Source organism: Lepus europaeus, chromosome 18, assembly GCF_033115175.1.
Source record: "Lepus europaeus isolate LE1 chromosome 18, mLepTim1.pri, whole genome shotgun sequence".
In the NCBI taxonomy this organism is placed as follows: Eukaryota; Metazoa; Chordata; class Mammalia; order Lagomorpha; family Leporidae; genus Lepus; species Lepus europaeus.
Window position 1 is genome coordinate 71,575,439 of NC_084844.1, and position 16,096 is coordinate 71,591,534.

Consider the following 16,096-nt stretch of genomic DNA (forward strand, 5'->3'; position numbering starts at 1 on the left):
GAGAGGGGAGTGGGCAGGCTCAGAGGCCCAGGCCCCCTTGTCAGGGCCTGAGCTCTCCGTGCCCGCTCACTGCCCATGGTGGGCGCTGCCTGGCCTTGGGGGAGGCAGTTTCAGTTCCATCCAACCTCCGTCTCCCGCTCTGTCCTCGGAGAATAACCAGGGGCCAGTTATAGCTCGGGAGGGGGAGGGAGTCGGCCAGGGCACAGTGTGGCTGCCCTGTAAGTCCCCAGGGGCAGAGCCCACAGAGGGTGCAGGGGACAGCAGCAGGACCCGCCCGGGAGCCATGCTGTGGGCTGGCCACACTGTGACCCTGGACCCCAGCTTCTGGAATGGAGAGAAGCATCTCTTGCTGAGATCACCTGGGGCAGCCCCCTGGGCAGTGGGGCTGGGGTTTCCATGGACGCTGGGCCACCTGTCACCCAGCGCCGTGGCAGCCTCCTGGGGAAAGGGTCACCTCCAGACTCTTGGCGGTGTCCCAGGCACTGCGGTGGAGTCGTGCTGACTGTGGGGGCTGGGGTGGGTGCCTGCGTCTCTGCCCCTCCCCCGGATTCTGCCCCTGCAGGTGCAGGTGCCGGGCGAGGTGGATCCTGCCCCCACTCCCGAGATAAGGGAGCTTCCTACTCCTGCTGGCCGCTGGCCGCGCTGTGTGCCTGGCCTCTTGCACATTCCCAGGTTCAGTCTGGGTGGGACGAAGCCTCTGGATCCTCCCCGCCCCTCCCAGGGTATTGAGTGTGGGGCCCTTGGCACATTCTCCTGGCAGGAAACAGGCTGTGAGCCACCGTCTCGGGGTCTTGGGGTGGACAAGGCCACGTCTGTCCTGCGTTTGTTTGATTGTAGGAAATGCATCCCCGTGTCTGACAACAAGTGAACCTGGACAGGGAGGGGCACTGCCCAGCTGCCTGGAACCGGAGTGGGCGGCTCACGGGGTCAGAGGGACACCAGCCCTGTGAGGTCTCCTCGGCCGGGAGTGGACGCCGAGGCCCTCCTGAGCCACTGATCGGGGCAGCCCGTGCTTCTGTGGCCCCTGCCCACGCCTGCTGTGACACTGCATGTCCTCGGGGCCTCCTGCTGCCCCCACCGCTGTCACCAGCCAGCTGTCTGTGCGGTTGGAGAGCCTCATGTTTGAGGGGGGCAGATGTGGCTGGGAGCCCCTGGCCCGGGTCTTCTTTCTGTGGACACACCAAGCCGTTCCAGGCTACGCAGCTGCCTGTCAGGACACGGGGCCTCCACGTGCTGCCCAGCGGAGGCATGTCCACTTCCTGACCAGTGATGGCCGGGGCCGCTATCCAGATGAGCTCCTTGGCTTCCATGTGGCCCTGACAACATGTCCGTGTCTTCCTTCTTGGCTTCTGGTCACTGGAGGGCGTGCTGGGACATCTGGGAGCCCAGAGGGACAGCACCAGCAGGTGCTAAGGACACAAAGCACTTTCTGCTCTTTTTAAAAAAGATTTATTTTGTTTTTTATTTGAAAGAGTGGCATAGAGGGAGAGACTGGGAGAGAGAAAGAGAGAGAGAAGAAGAAACTGGGGGAGAGAGAGAGGAAGAGAGAAAGGTCTTCCATCTCTGGTTCCCTCCCTGAATGGCCACAATGGCTGGGGCTGAGCCAGGCAGAAGTCCAGAGTCAGGCACTTTGTTCAGCCATCCTCTGCTGCTTTCCCAGGGAGCTTGGGACTCGAACCGGCACCTACATGGGATGCTGGTGTTGCAAGCAGGGGCTCAGCCCGCTGTGCCACAGCGCCAGCCCCACAAGGCACTTTCCGGACACAGAAGTGGGGCTGAGAGAACCATGTTCCGAGGTGGGCTTGGTCCTGCTCCTGGGGTCTCACAGGCACTGCATCCCATTGGTTCCTGGGCAGATCCATCTCTGCTGTGTGGGGGTAGGGGCCCCATGTGACTGCGGCTCTGAACTTGGTGGGTGCGGACACAGCAGTGCTGAGGGCAGGGTGTGGATGGGGAAGGAGCCCATGCTGATGTGGGAGCCTTGAGCCTTGTGTCTCAGCAAAGCCGGCCAGCCACGATTCCCAGAGGGCCATGGGGCAGAGGGCGGGGCTCACACTGCCCAGCGTCCCCATCAGGGGCTCTGGGAATTCCCTTCCTGTTTGACGGACAGACACACAGAGCCCAGGAAGGGCCCACACCCCACAGCAAAGCCTTCCATCCTGGCTTGAGAGGGTTCTGTCGCCAGTGTGTCTGTGGCCCTGTGGCAGGTATGATACGGCTAAGGGGTGAGGGGTGCAGGGAGGCAGGTGCAGGTGACCCCAGGCATGGGCCTTGCAGCCTCCGTCTCGAGCAGGCCCTGTGGCCTCTCCACCTCCTCGTGCTGACGCGGGGCTGACGTGATTGGCTTTGGCCATGATTGGGGTGGCCCAGGTCCCTGATGGAAAGTTCCAGGCTGCAGCAGGTGGTAATGAACTGCTTGCACAAACAACGCTCCCCCGTGTTCTGCAAAAATCAATAAACCATTTCTGATGCTCCACGTGGAGCCCAAGTGACTGACGCAGCTCTGACCTCGTTCAGAAATCCGTGTGCTCCACAGCCAGCTTTGGGCAGCTCTGGCCAGGGCCGCATACGCGCTGGAACAGGAGACAGCCATGGGGTCGCCTCCATTGTGCTGTCCATGGCTGGAAGGCCCTCGGGGCAGTGACTCTGCTCCCAGCTCTGCACCGGCCCTCACAGCCATTCCTCGAGTGCCGTCTTCCCCCAGGCTGTGGTGCGGGCAGACAGGGCAGCTCCTACAGGACAGTTGGGGACAGGGTGGCTCCTACAGGACAGCTGGGGACAGGGTGGCTCCTACAGGACAGCTGTGGGCAGACAGGGTGGCTCCTACAGGACAGCTGGGGACAGGGCGGCTCCTACAGGACAGCTGGGGGACAGGGCAGCTCCTAGAGGACAGCTGTGGGCAGACAGGGTGGCTCCTACAGGACAGCTGTGGGCAGACAGGGCGGCTCCTACAGGACAGCTAGGGACAGGGCGGCTCCTACAGGACAGCTGGGGACAGACAGGGCGGCTCCTACAGGACAGCTGGGGACAGGGCGGCTCCTACAGGACAGCTGGGGACAGGGTGGCTCCTACAGGACAGCTGGGGGACAGGGTGGCTCCTACAGGACAGCTGTGGGCAGACAGGGTGGCTCCTACAGGACAGCTGTGGGCAGACAGGGTGGCTCCTACAGGACAGCTGGGGACAGGGTGGCTCCTACAGGACAGCTGGGGGACAGGGCAGCTCCTAGAGGACAGCTGGGGACAGGGCGGCTCCTACAGGACAGCTGGGGACAGGGTGGCTCCTACAGGACAGCTGGGGGACAGGGTGGCTCCTACAGGACAGCTGGGGGACAGGGCAGCTCCTACAGGACAGCTGGGGGACAGGGCAGCTCCTACAGGACAGCTGGGGACAGGGTGGCTCCTACAGGACAGCTGTGGGCAGACAGGGCGGCTCCTACAGGACAGCTGGGGACAGACAGGGCGGCTCCTACAGGACAGCTGGGGACAGGGCAGCTCCTACAGGACAGCTGGAGACAGGGTGGCTCCTACAGGACAGCTGGGGGACAGGGTGGCTCCTACAGGACAGCTGGGGACAGGGTGGCTCCTACAGGACAGCTGTGGGCAGACAGGGTGGCTCCTACAGGACAGCTAGGGACAGGGCGGCTCCTACAGGACAGCTGGGGACAGGGCAGCTCCTACAGGACAGCTGGAGACAGGGTGGCTCCTACAGGACAGCTGGGGGACAGGGCGGCTCCTACAGGACAGCTGGAGACAGACAGGGCAGCTCCTATAGGACAGCTGTGGGCAGACAGGGCAGCTCCTACAGGACAGCTAGGGACAGGGCGGCTCCTACAGGACAGCTGTGGGCAGACAAGGTGGCTCCTACAGGACAGCTGGGGACAGGGCGGCTCCTAGAGGACAGCTGGGGACAGGGTGGCTCCTACAGGACAGCTGGGGACAGGGTGGCTCCTACAGGACAGCTGGGGGACAGGGCTGCTCCTAGAGGACAGCTGGGGACAGGGTGGCTCCTACAGGACAGCTGGGGACAGGGTGGCTCCTACAGGACAGCTGGGGGACAGGGCAGCTCCTAGAGGACAGCTGGGGACAGGGTGGCTCCTACAGGACAGCTGGGGACAGGGTGGCTCCTACAGGACAGCTGGGGGACAGGGCAGCTCCTACAGGACAGCTGGGGGACAGGGCGGCTCCTACAGGACAGCTGGGGGACAGGGCAGCTCCTAGAGGACAGCTGGGGACAGGGTGGCTCCTACAGGACAGCTGGGGACAGGGTGGCTCCTACAGGACAGTTGGGGGACAGGGCAGCTCCTAGAGGACAGCTGGGGACAGGGTGGCTCCTACAGGACAGCTGGGGACAGGGTGGCTCCTACAGGACAGCTGGGGGACAGGGCAGCTCCTACAGGACAGCTGGGGGACAGGGCGGCTCCTACAGGACAGCTGTGGGCAGACAGGGCAGCTCCTACATGACAGCTAGGGACAGGGCGGCTCCTACAGGACAGCTGGGGACAGACAGGGTGGCTCCTACAGGACAGCTGGGGACAGGGCAGCTCCTACAGGACAGCTGGGGGACAGGGTGGCTCCTAGAGGACAGCTGGGGACAGGGTGGCTCCTACAGGACAGCTGTGGGCAGACAGGGCGGCTCCTACAGGACAGCTGGGGACAGACAGGGCGGCTCCTATAGGACAGCTGGGGACAGACAGGGCGGCTCCTACAGGACAGCTGGGGACAGGGCAGCTCCTATAGGACAGCTGGGGACAGACAGGGTGGCTCCTACAGGACAGCTGGGGACAGGGCAGCTCCTACAGGACAGCTGGGGACAGGGCGGCTCCTACAGGACAGCTGGGGGACAGGGCGGCTCCTACAGGACAGCTGGGGGACAGGGCGGCTCCTACAGGACAGCTGGGGACAGGGCGGCTCCTACCAGACAGCTGTGGGCAGGGTGGTTCCTACAGGACAGCTGTGGGCAGACAGGGCTCTGACCTCGTTCAGAAATCCGTGTGCTCCACAGCCAGCTTTGGGCAGCTCTGGCCAGGGCCACACACGCACTGGAACAGGAGACAATCATGGGGTCGCCTCCATTGTGCTGTCCATGGCTGGAAGGCCCTCGGAGCAGTGACTCTACTCCAAGCTCTGCACCGGCCCTCACAGCCGTTCCTCGAGTGCCGTCTTCCCCAGGATGTGGTGCAGGCAAACAGGGCGGCTCCTACAGGACAGCTGGGGGCAGGACAGCTGTGGGCAGACAGGGAAGCTCCTACAGGACAGCTGGGGACAGACAGGGCGACTCCTACAGGACAGCTGTGGGCAGACAGGGTGGCTCCTACAGGACAGCTGGGGGCAGACAGGGCGGCTCCTACAGGACAGCTGGGGGACAGGGCAGCTCCTACAGGACAGCTGGGGGCAGGGCAGCTCCTACAGGACAGCTGGGGGACAGGGCAGCTCCTACATGACAAGTGGAGTGTCAGGGTTGGAGCCACCATGGCCACTGCTCTCACCGCCAGTGCTGGTTTCAGTGCCACGACCACCACCAGGTAGTGGGGGCACTGGTTAGTGCACCACGCTGCTCACTGCAGGTAGGATGATGACACCACTGCTGGTTAGCACATCCCCAGTGCTAGTTATACACCCTCACTACTAGTTAGTACATCCCCACTGCTAGTTAGTATGACACTACCACTAGTTACTATGCCACTGCTGGTTAGCACATCCCTACTACTAGTTGGTGTGATACCACTGCTAGTTATACATCCCACTACTAGTGTGACACCACCGTTAGTTACTATCCCACTGTTATTTAGCACACAGTTATGCCACACTGGTTAGCACATCCCTACTACTAGTTAGTGTGACACCACCACTAGTTATTATATCACTACTAGTTATACAGCCCCGCTACTTATTAGTATGATACCACCACTAGTTATTATATCACTGCTAGTTATTACATGACTACTAGTTATACACCCCACTACTAGTTAGTGTGACACCACTGCTAGTTATTACATGACAACTATTATACACCCTATGACTTATTAGTATGACATCACTGGCAACTATATCACTACTAGTTAGTACATTCCCACTACTAGTTAGTATGACACCACCATTAGTTACTACATCAATGCTAGTTATACATCCCCACTACCAGGTAGTATGAAGCCACTGCTAGTTATACCACTACCAGTTAGCATGCCCCACTACTAGTTAGTACACCCCACTACTCGTTAGCCCACCCCCACTACTAGTTCATGCACCACCGCTGCTACCTCTTCTGCTACTGTTCACGTGGTCATAGCCCCCAATTATTTCCAGTGCTGGGAGGGGAACAGACAGTGCCCAGCAGCTCTATGGGCTGGCCTGTGGCCAGCGACCCAGGGATCACCTGTGTCTCAGCAGGAGCCCGGCTCCCAGCAGAATGGCTTCTCGGGTTGGAGGACACAAATTTGGCTTCCCTGGGGGTCCACAAGGTCCAGGTTGCAGCACCCAAAGCCCTTGGCCCCTGATGAACCGACGGCTGGTCTCCCCAGGTGCGTCTGTGGCCAGCTGGGCCCAGCACTGCTCCCGTGGACAGTGCTGCAGAGCATGGGGGGAGAGGCTGACAAGCTTCGGGGAGCTGCCCCTACACTAGCTGGCATCTGTGGCCTTTCTGTCCCCCTCGAGACCCAGGGCCGCCATCTGGGCAGGAGATGGTGCCGGCAGCCATGGGGGGAGCCGCAGGCTGGCAGCTCCCGCACCAGACACTGACTGGATGGAGCCTCCTGCTGGCTTGCTGGCAGCCGAGCAGCTGCCTTGACCTTCAGCCATCTCTGACATCCAGCGCACAGGGCCAGGGCCACCCCCACCTCGCTGTCTCCACTCGGCCTCCTGCAGACGGTGGCCTATCTCATCCATGTGGGGTTCTGTGCCCTGGTCCAGAGGGGCAGGCATGGGTGCTGGTCCTTGGAGGGCAAAGGGACGGACTCCCAAGCCACACGGGGTCTGTGCCCCTCACCAACAGCCTGGCTTGTGCTGATGTGGTTAGGTGCCAGCAGGGGCCAGCACCGGCCATGCCATGAGTGTGTTTACCTGTGTCTAGGAAGGGCCCTGGCCAGGGAGGGGACCTGCGCCTCCCCCAGGTAAAGCGGTCTTGCCACCAGAGCCAGCACAAGGATGCTGCCTCCCCTGCGCCAGCTGGCACCGGACTCTCAGCCTGGGGGCTTCCCTGCCCCCTGCGTTGATCCCACAGCCCGGTGGTCCAGCCATGTTGCTGTGGCTCCTGCTCACGGAGCAGCCAACGCCAGCCACTCAGATTGAGGTCCAAGAGGTAAGAGGTCAGGAGGAGAGATGGGCGTGGCCTGGGAACTCTGCATGGCTGTGGGAAAAGCTTCTCACTCTCGAGGGCCACAGCAGAGCTCAGACTGCCCGTCCCAGGGTTCTCTGTAGACAGTGCCTCTCAGTGTGTGTGTGTGCATCTCACAGTGTGTGTGCATCTCACAGTGTGTGTGCGTGTATCTCACAGTGTGTGCGTATCTCACTGTGTGTGTATCTCACTGTGTGTATGTGTGTGCATCTCACAGTGCATGTCTCATATGTGTGTATCTCACCGTGTGTATGTGTGCATCTTACAGCACATGTCTCACTGCATGTGCATGTGTGTATCTCACTTCGTGTATGTGGATCTCACAATGCGTGTCTCACTGTGTGTGTGTGCATCTTACAGTGTATGTGCATCTGTGTGTATCTCACTGTGTGTGTGCGTTTCTCACTGTGTGCGTGTGCATTACTCTGTGCCTGGGTGTCACATAGCAGGGGTGCCCTGTATGGGTTCCCCCACCAGTTGCCCTGGAGATGAGGCATGTCCTATGTGCTCATTGTACACAGGGAGCGAGGATGGTGGGCAGCTGGGGTCAGCCCCTGTGGAGCCAGCAGAGAAGCCGCAGAGGACAAGTGAGACCATTCCCTGGGGGAAGCTGGTGCCCACTGAGCCGGGCTTTGCAGGGCCAAGGGTCAGAGCCCTGCTGTCACTCGCCCTGTGGCACCTGTGTGCTCTGTCTCAGCCCACGGGGAGCCCAGGAATGCTGCAGGTCACAGGCCTCAGGGCCATCCCCTGTGGACCTGAACAGACCCAGAGCAGTGACTCTGGGTAGCAGGTGAGGGTTTTATTCTCTACTGAACACTCCTTGCCTAGACCAGTGGCAAGGAGGGAGAGGAGATAGATCGATGTGTGAATGGTTGGATGGATGATGAACAAATGGATGGATGATTGGATGGATGATGGATGGATGGATGGAAGAAAGGACAGAAGGATGGATGGATGATGGGTGGACGGACAGACAGGTGGAAGTATGGACAGACAGATGGAAGGGTCATGGGTAGATGGACAGCCAGGTAGATATATGGATGGACAGATGGGTGGATGGATGGATGGGTGGATGATGGATGATGGATGGATGGATGGATGATGGATGGACAGGTGGATGGATGATGGATGGATGGATTTGTGGGTGGATAGATGGATGATGGATGAATGGATGGACAGATGGATGGATGGAAGAAAGGACAGATGGACAGATGGATGAGTGATGGATGAACAGATGGATGGATGGATGATGGGTGGATGGACAGACAGGTGGATGTATAGACCAACAGATAGATGGATGGATGGGTCATGGGTGGAAGGACGACTAGATGAGGGAACTCATGGGCAGACAGATAGACAGGTGGGAGTGTGGATAGATGGACAGGTGGGAGTGTGGATAGATGGACAGGTGGGTGAGTGGATAGATGGACAGGTGGGAGTGTGGATAGATGGACGCGTGGGTGAGTGGATAGATGGACACATGGGTGAGTGGATAGATGGACGCGTGGGTGAGTGGATGGATGGACAGGTGGGTGAGTGGATGGATGGACACGTGGAGTGTGGATAGATAGACACGTGGGTGAGTGGATAGATGGACACGTGTGTGAGTGGATAGATGGACAGGTGGGAGTGTGGATGGATGGACACATGGGTGAGTGGATAAATTGACATGTGGGTGAGGGGATGGATGGACAGGTGGGTGAGTGGATGGATGGACAAGTGGGTGAGTGGATGGATGGACAGGTGGGTGAGTGGATGGATGGACAGGTGGGAGTGTGGATGGATGGACAGGTGGGTGAGTTAGGGAGTGAGGGGCTCTGTGGAGACGTTCACTCTGCTCTCGAGGGAAGTAACAGGGGCTGCCCAGGTGGACGCTGCTCCAGCTGGCCTCTCCTGTGCTGACACAGGTCACAGAGCCTCAGTCTGCTCCATGGTCCATGAGCATCTTTGCCTCCTACGCTTGCTGCGAGAACTGCGTGCACGAGGCCCACGCTGGGGCCCAGCCCACCATAGCAGGCTCCTGCCTGCCCCTGCAGAGTGCTCTCCAGGGGTGTGGGGAAGTGTGCTGTCGCCGGTGGGTCCAGTTCATCTGCACCCTCTCCCCACTCCACAGTATCCTGTCACCTGCTGGCTGGGGCAGAGATATTCCCAGGCTGTGCTGTTACAAAGCGGCTGTCTCTGTGCACCTGTGCTGGGTGGCCTTGGGGGGGGGGGTGTGCTCTGGACTTCAGCTGTAGCATCTTCAATTTAATTACATTTCTACAAGAATATTTGAACGGAAAATAATTGTTTTTCAAGAATAAAATGTTTCTGTTTATTTCCTGGAGGGGCAGGCTGAGCCCTAGCTTGGCAGTGGGGGGCGACCTGGTGTCCTGCCCACGTGGCTGCAGAGGCCCCAGGTGCACACGCAGGAGGAGAAAGCACCTGGTCCCCACCCAGGCCAAGAGGCTGCCCCCCAGCCCCACTTGGAAATGCATTGAAAGACAGCCCACTCTGAGTGACCAGGGAGAATCCAGGGCAGCTGATGTGTGAGCTGATGTGTGCAGAAACGATAAGAATTTCAAAATGGGGAGCAAGGAAATCGTGGCCACGGGTCAGATAAGAGCTGCCCCGGTGGCCGCTGGGATGGGGCAGGAGCTGGCAGAAGCTGGACAGAGTGAGCTGGCTGGGGGTGGGCAGGCGGCTGAGAGGAGGGTCCTCCTGTCCCATGCCACTGAACCCCTGCTCCAGGCAAGGCTCCAGGTGCCTTGTGACCCAGAGCCAAGGCCCTGGCCAGGGGCAAGGATGTGGGGCACAGGGTGCCCTTGGGGTGTTGCAGGGGGAGGTGTGGCCAGGTACAGGATGAAGGACAGGCTTGGGAGACGAGCAAAGGGCTGGGTGGCCTTGAGTAGCCGGCGGGCCCCTGAGTAGGGAGACGAGGAGGGGAGAGGGGGTGTGGGTCCCCCGCCCAGGCAGCCGCAAGCACCAAGCAGCCACGGTTCCGGCTCTGCTGGACAGGGAAGGTGGGTGCCATGGAGGTCACAGCCGCTCTTGTCTGGGGTTCCTAGGCGGCTAAAGGATAAATGAGAGTGCAGCGGGAGGCCGGCCAGCCGGAGGTCTGTGTGCACCCAGGAAGGGAGCCCCCGCCTGCTGACCAGCCAGCGGTCACTTGCCACCCTGGCCTCAGCCTCCACTATCCTTTAACTGGCCACCTTCCCCTCTGTCTCTGCTGTGCCCCCAGAGCAGGAGCCACATGGAGTTCAGGCCCTGGGATGCTCGCCGCTGGAGCTGGGCGTCCGCCCACCTGGGAACTGGGTCTCGGTGCAGCATCAGAGCTTGAGCTGGGACAACAGTCCCCTTCTGTGAGGCTGAGCCCACCCCACCCGTGCTGGTGGAGGAAGACAGTGCTTGGGGTCAGCCTCCGGCAGTGTGCACCACCCGCATGCGGGGAGTCTCAGCACATGTGAGTGACGGGCCAGGCCTGTGGTGCGGGGAGATCCACATGTGGCTAGTGGTTGGGGTCCAGCTGCCGACCGTGGCTCAGCCACCCAGAAGCCTGTGTTGATTCGTGGTCCCAGCCAGTGGCTTATGGGCTGCTGGATTGCGGCCCCTCACCGGGCCTCCTTCAGCTGCCCAATGTCCCCGGTCCCCAAGTGCCAGGGGACAGTGCAGAGGTGGGGAGCTCACTGCCTTAGTCCTGAGGCCAGGGCCAGCCTTGCATGAAGGACCTGGTGGAGAGTGGGCTGGGGCATGGGGCCCTCCCTGCTGGCCTTCCTGGGCGGGGCCTCATGTGGACGCCCCACTGGCAGCCGTTTGGGATCCTGTCAGTGATGTGGGTCGGTTACCTGGCACCGTGAGTGCTCAGGGTGGTGGCAGTGATGTGGAGGAGGGGGTGTCGGGAGGCAGCATGCATCTGGACACGGGGACCCATCTCTGACTTCTGCTGCCGGCCTGGATGTTTCTGGAAACTGCAAGGCCAGGCCCAGCTTCCTTGTTGGGTGCCTGGGGGCCTGGGGTGTGCGTGGGGGAACTATTGCTGGTATCTGGGCAGGCGTGAGGCGAGCACCACGAAACGCAGTTGACATGAGTGACATTTGAATGCGGTGTTCAGATCTTATCGGCAAACTGCAGCCTGAGGGGCAGGCCTGTGTGTGTAACCATGGTGGGGCTGGGAGTACAGGCTCCCTCAGGGACCCCTTTCTCCCACTCCTTGGAATGACAGGTAGGCAAGGTGAGGGCTGGGATCCCTCAGGGAGTGAAGTGCAGCTGGCATGGGAGAGGGGATCCCACGCCCAAGCTCAGGTGTGAAAGACTCCAGCTTCCTCCTGGGCCCTCTGTTGCAGCCGCACTCCTGCCTCTGTACCCTTTGGGGGCTGTTCTCTAAGTCACACCTGGGGCATGGTTACAGACATCACCCAGGAAGAAAGGCCCTGCTCGGGAGCCATGCCCAGCACCAGGTGCAGGTGCAAAGGGGCACGGACGCAGGAAGAGGAGCCCGGCGTGACGCTCCCCATCCCTGCTCCAGGAGTCCGGCTCTGTGCCTGCCTTGTGGGCTGCAGGAGACCCTGTGCAAAGCCCGGTGTGTGCACAGAAGGCTGCCAGCCCCTCCCTTCCCTGGGTTGACACCTTCTTGTCGACTCCCTGGGGCTGCATGGCGCACAGAGGGGCTGGGGTCCCAGCAGCACTCCAGCCACCAAGCTGCTCTGGTGGCCCCACACCAGCCCCACGGCTTCCCGTGATGCTGCTGTGGTGCTGGAAGGAGGCTGGGGACTCGCCTGGGTGGCGTGTGCTGTGAAGGCACACAGCCAGGCAGGTGTGCGCATGCCAGGACACAGGCAGATGCACTGCATGTGTGTGTACTAAGTGCTCGCTCATGCATGTAGGTACTGCACACAGAGACACACTCCACACACACGCAGACCTGCACATGCACACGGCTACACATACATGCACACAGTCCTCACACTCAGTTCTGTCCCTCTTGCACCCCCTGGTTGGAGTGTGCATGAATTGGAGTGTGCATGAGCTCACACGCCCCGTACCCCTTTTCCAGGAGGTGGGGGTACAAGAGCACAGTGCTGTCTGGAGCGGAGCTGCTAGGGGAGTGGCCATGGGGGGGTCCTTGTTCTGCAGCCCAGTGTGCTCCTGCCACACGTGTGAGCCCCGGGGCCCAGGAGCTCCAGGACCCGCCCGCCCTGCTCAGGGATGTCTCTCCCTCCCGCCAGCCCTGCTGCTCCCTGTTCCTCCTCGGCTCAGCCCACACCCTGGCTCGGGTCTGGCCCCCACCCCTCGCCCCGGCTTCACACTGCTGGTGCGTTCTAGGCCCCGGCAGCTCTGCCTGTGGAGATTGGAGAGCTGGGTGCACACTTGCTCCTCAGGCTTCCCAGCCTGTGCTGTGAGCTCTGCTTGTTTCCCCACCCCTGTGAGGCCTCCCCTCCCCAGCCTCATCAGACTCCTCCCCCGGGGAGAGCTGCTTTGTCTAGGGACCCTGATTCATTCTGCCTCAGGGGCTGGACTGAGGCCTCCCTGGCTCCTCAGGGGCTGGACAGAGCCCCCTCCTCCAGCCTCTGTGTGCATGGCCTTTGTTCAGCAAACTTTGCACTGGGGGCATCTCTGCTGGGTCTAGGTATCTGTGCTGTGTGACCTTGGGGGTGTGTCTGGTAGTGAACTTGACGTCTGACAGCACAGGAGTCCACCTGCCGTGGTCCAGCTGGGTGGTAGATGTGCGTCATGGGCTCCCACGGCCTCTGCTCTGCACCCCTGGGGCCAGGTCTGCCTGTGATCCTGGGAGCTGTGCCAGATGCTACCATGATCGATTTCAGCCGAGCCTCCAGCCACTGCCTGCATCCCAGCTGAGGGTGACATGGGGGTCCTGGGCTCCCACCCAGGCCTGTTTCCCTCCCCAGCCCCAGGGGCCAGCAGGAGCTGCAGCCACCATGCTCTGGGCCCTCCCAGGACATCTCGAGGTCCCTCAAGGGCCACATCGGGTCTGCCCCCAGCTTCTGACCTGTGCTGGGGCCTCCAGGGCTGCGCCTTGCTCTGCACACACTCAGGAGCAGCTCCTCCCCCTGCATTCTGTGGTCACTCTGCTGCCCCCCTGCAGGTGGCCCTGAGTCCCTGCCCACCTGAGACGCTGCACGGACATCCTCCGGCTGAGCCTTCCACCGCCACGGCCCATAGTGGTTGGAGAGGCCGAGGGGGTTCATACCACTTAGAACACACCAGCAGGCATTGACATCTCTGTGGGATGCCAGGTCTCCCAATCATGGCGCCGCCTGCCCCTCCCCCGCCCACCCCTGGGGACAGCACAGCTCCCAGCTCTCATTCCCCTCTGTGGCTCCTCACTCTAGGGCCATTTATTTATCCTCAGCAAATACGATGTCCAGCGCACACTGGAGCTCTGCTGTGGCTGCCAACCCTCTGCCCGGGCCCCTCACTTTCTACTCTGAGCAGTAAGGAGCAGGGCCCCCCACCTCCCTGCATGTGTGTGCGCTCACCTTGAGTGTCGCTCTCTCCAGAAACACAAGGGCATTCGAGCCTGTGTGGGAAATGAAAGGAAACGTGTGTGGTGCAGAAGAATCCGCCTGGAGCCGCCCGCTGTGATGGGTTATCTGTGCGCAGGAGCTGATTGGAAGCAGTGGACAGAACAAGCGTGTTTACAGCTCCATCCCATTGGCGGGGGTCGGGTTGCAGCTCTGTGTCCTATAGGGCTTCTGCCTTCCAAGGAGCGGCAGCGGCCGAGGACCAGGCACAGCGCTTCCTCGGGCGTATTTCTGACAGCTTATTTGGCCGGTGAACATTTACTTTGCCCCGTGCTGCTTTCTGGGGACAGCTGCTTCTCTGGAGGGGACAGCTGAGCTGGACAGGGCTGCTGTGGTTGGCAGGTTGGCCAGGTGCAGGGTCTTCTCGGTAAAAGCGTGAAGATGGCCCCACCGCTGGCCGCGCTGCCAGATCGGTCCTCTCCCTCTGACTACACAGGCATGAGCTGGCTGCTGCCCAGGCTGCCCTCCGTCTGCCGGGTTTCGAGCTCCTTGGAGCATGTGGCTCCCGGTCCACCTGTCAGATCTCGTGGGGACCGAGTGACGCAGTCAGCCTTGCTCTGCACAGTGTGCACCTCTGGGTTGCCTGCCTTTCTCCCGTACGGTTTCTAGCCAATCGCAGGCGGCCAGCATGGGTCACCATCCCTGTGTCCACTCTCTTCCACCTTCCCGAATGCCACTTTCCCGAAGCCTGGTCTTCATCCCCCGCCCACCCTCTGGCCGCTGCACCCTCCATGCAGCTCAGTCACGCTAATGTCCGAGATTTCATTGTTCACCTCTGGTTCGTCTCTGGGTTTCTTCTGTTCCCATCCTGGTCTCTCAAACACTCTGGGACTGGGTTTACTCAGAGTCACTACGGTTAGGATCACTTTACTCCACCCCAGATCACTTCCATCCCATAGGACACAGGTGTCTGTGCCCCCACGTGTCGGACAGCGCCTGTGGCGTAAGAGGCACAGATCCCAGCTGGTCCCCGTGAGTCTCACTGCCCAGCACATCCCGAGGGGCTCCTTGCTTCACGGGGATACCGGAGCGTTCCTCTTGGAAGGGCCAGGTTGCGGGCACAGGCGGGCCTCCCTGGAAGCAGGCACGGGATCTGCTGGCCGGCTCCACCCCGGGGCCCGGCTGCTTTGTGCATCTCGCTCATGCCACGTGCCTGGTCCTCAGCCCCACTCTACCCTGACTCTCGCAGAGGCAGGGGCAGGGGTCTGGTCTGCAGCCTGTCCTGCACCCTGGGCCTCTTGGCAATCTGCTGAAGCCACCGGAGCCCCTCTCAGGATTAAATAACGATGCACAGAATTACTAAGAAAGCCAGTTGTATTAAAACACAGCCATCAAATGTTAAAAATCCTGTTTCATAGAGTAATGTGCGTGCTTCTTCATTAAAACATTACAGAATGGAGCGGTGGGACAGCTATAACCGCAGTAGGGGTGGGCACGGCCATGGACGGAGACGACCCTGAGAGCCGCACCGATGGTTACCCTGCCGCTGGGTGTCACCTACTGGCTGCGTCCCAGTGAGGCAGAGCCCGGCCTGTGGGGTGCAGCTTTAAGGAAACGCACATTTTCCATGGTTGGGGGGACCTCCAGGCAGTCTGGCCAGCATCTGCCTGCCTCTGGCCTGAGCTGAACTTGCCTGGGTCCCAGGGCAGGACAATGTCGCCCAGCACCAGGGGAGATAGCGCAGTCCAGGCCGGCACAGTGGCTCAATTGGCTAATCCTCCGCCTTGCAGCACTGGCACACTGGGTTCTAGTCCCGGTTGGGGCACTGGATTCTGTCCTGGTTGCCCCTCTTCCAGGCCAGCTCTCTGCTGTGGCCCGGGAAGGCAGTGGAGGATGGCCCAGGTCCTTGGGCCCTGCACCCCATGGGAGACCAGGAAAAGCACATGGCTCCTGGCTTCGGATCAGCACGGTGCGCCGGCCACAGCGCGCTGGCCGCGGTGGCCATTGGAGGGTGAACCAATGGCAAAGGAAGACCTTTCTCTCTGTCTCTCTCTCTCACTGTCCACTCTGCCTGTCAAAAAAAAAGAAAGAAAGAAAGAAAGAAAGAAAGAAAGAAAGAAAGAAAGAAAGAAAGAAAGAAAGAAAGAAAGAAATAGCACAGTCCAGTCGGGATTCCCCGCACATCCGCCTACGCCTGGGGGTGCCGGCGCCCCCCAGTGGCGTCCCACGTGTGCAGCCTCTTGGCGGCTCAGGCTGCAGCCCCTTCCCCCTGTTCAGCACAGGCCCGGGATCCCCTCACCCTTTG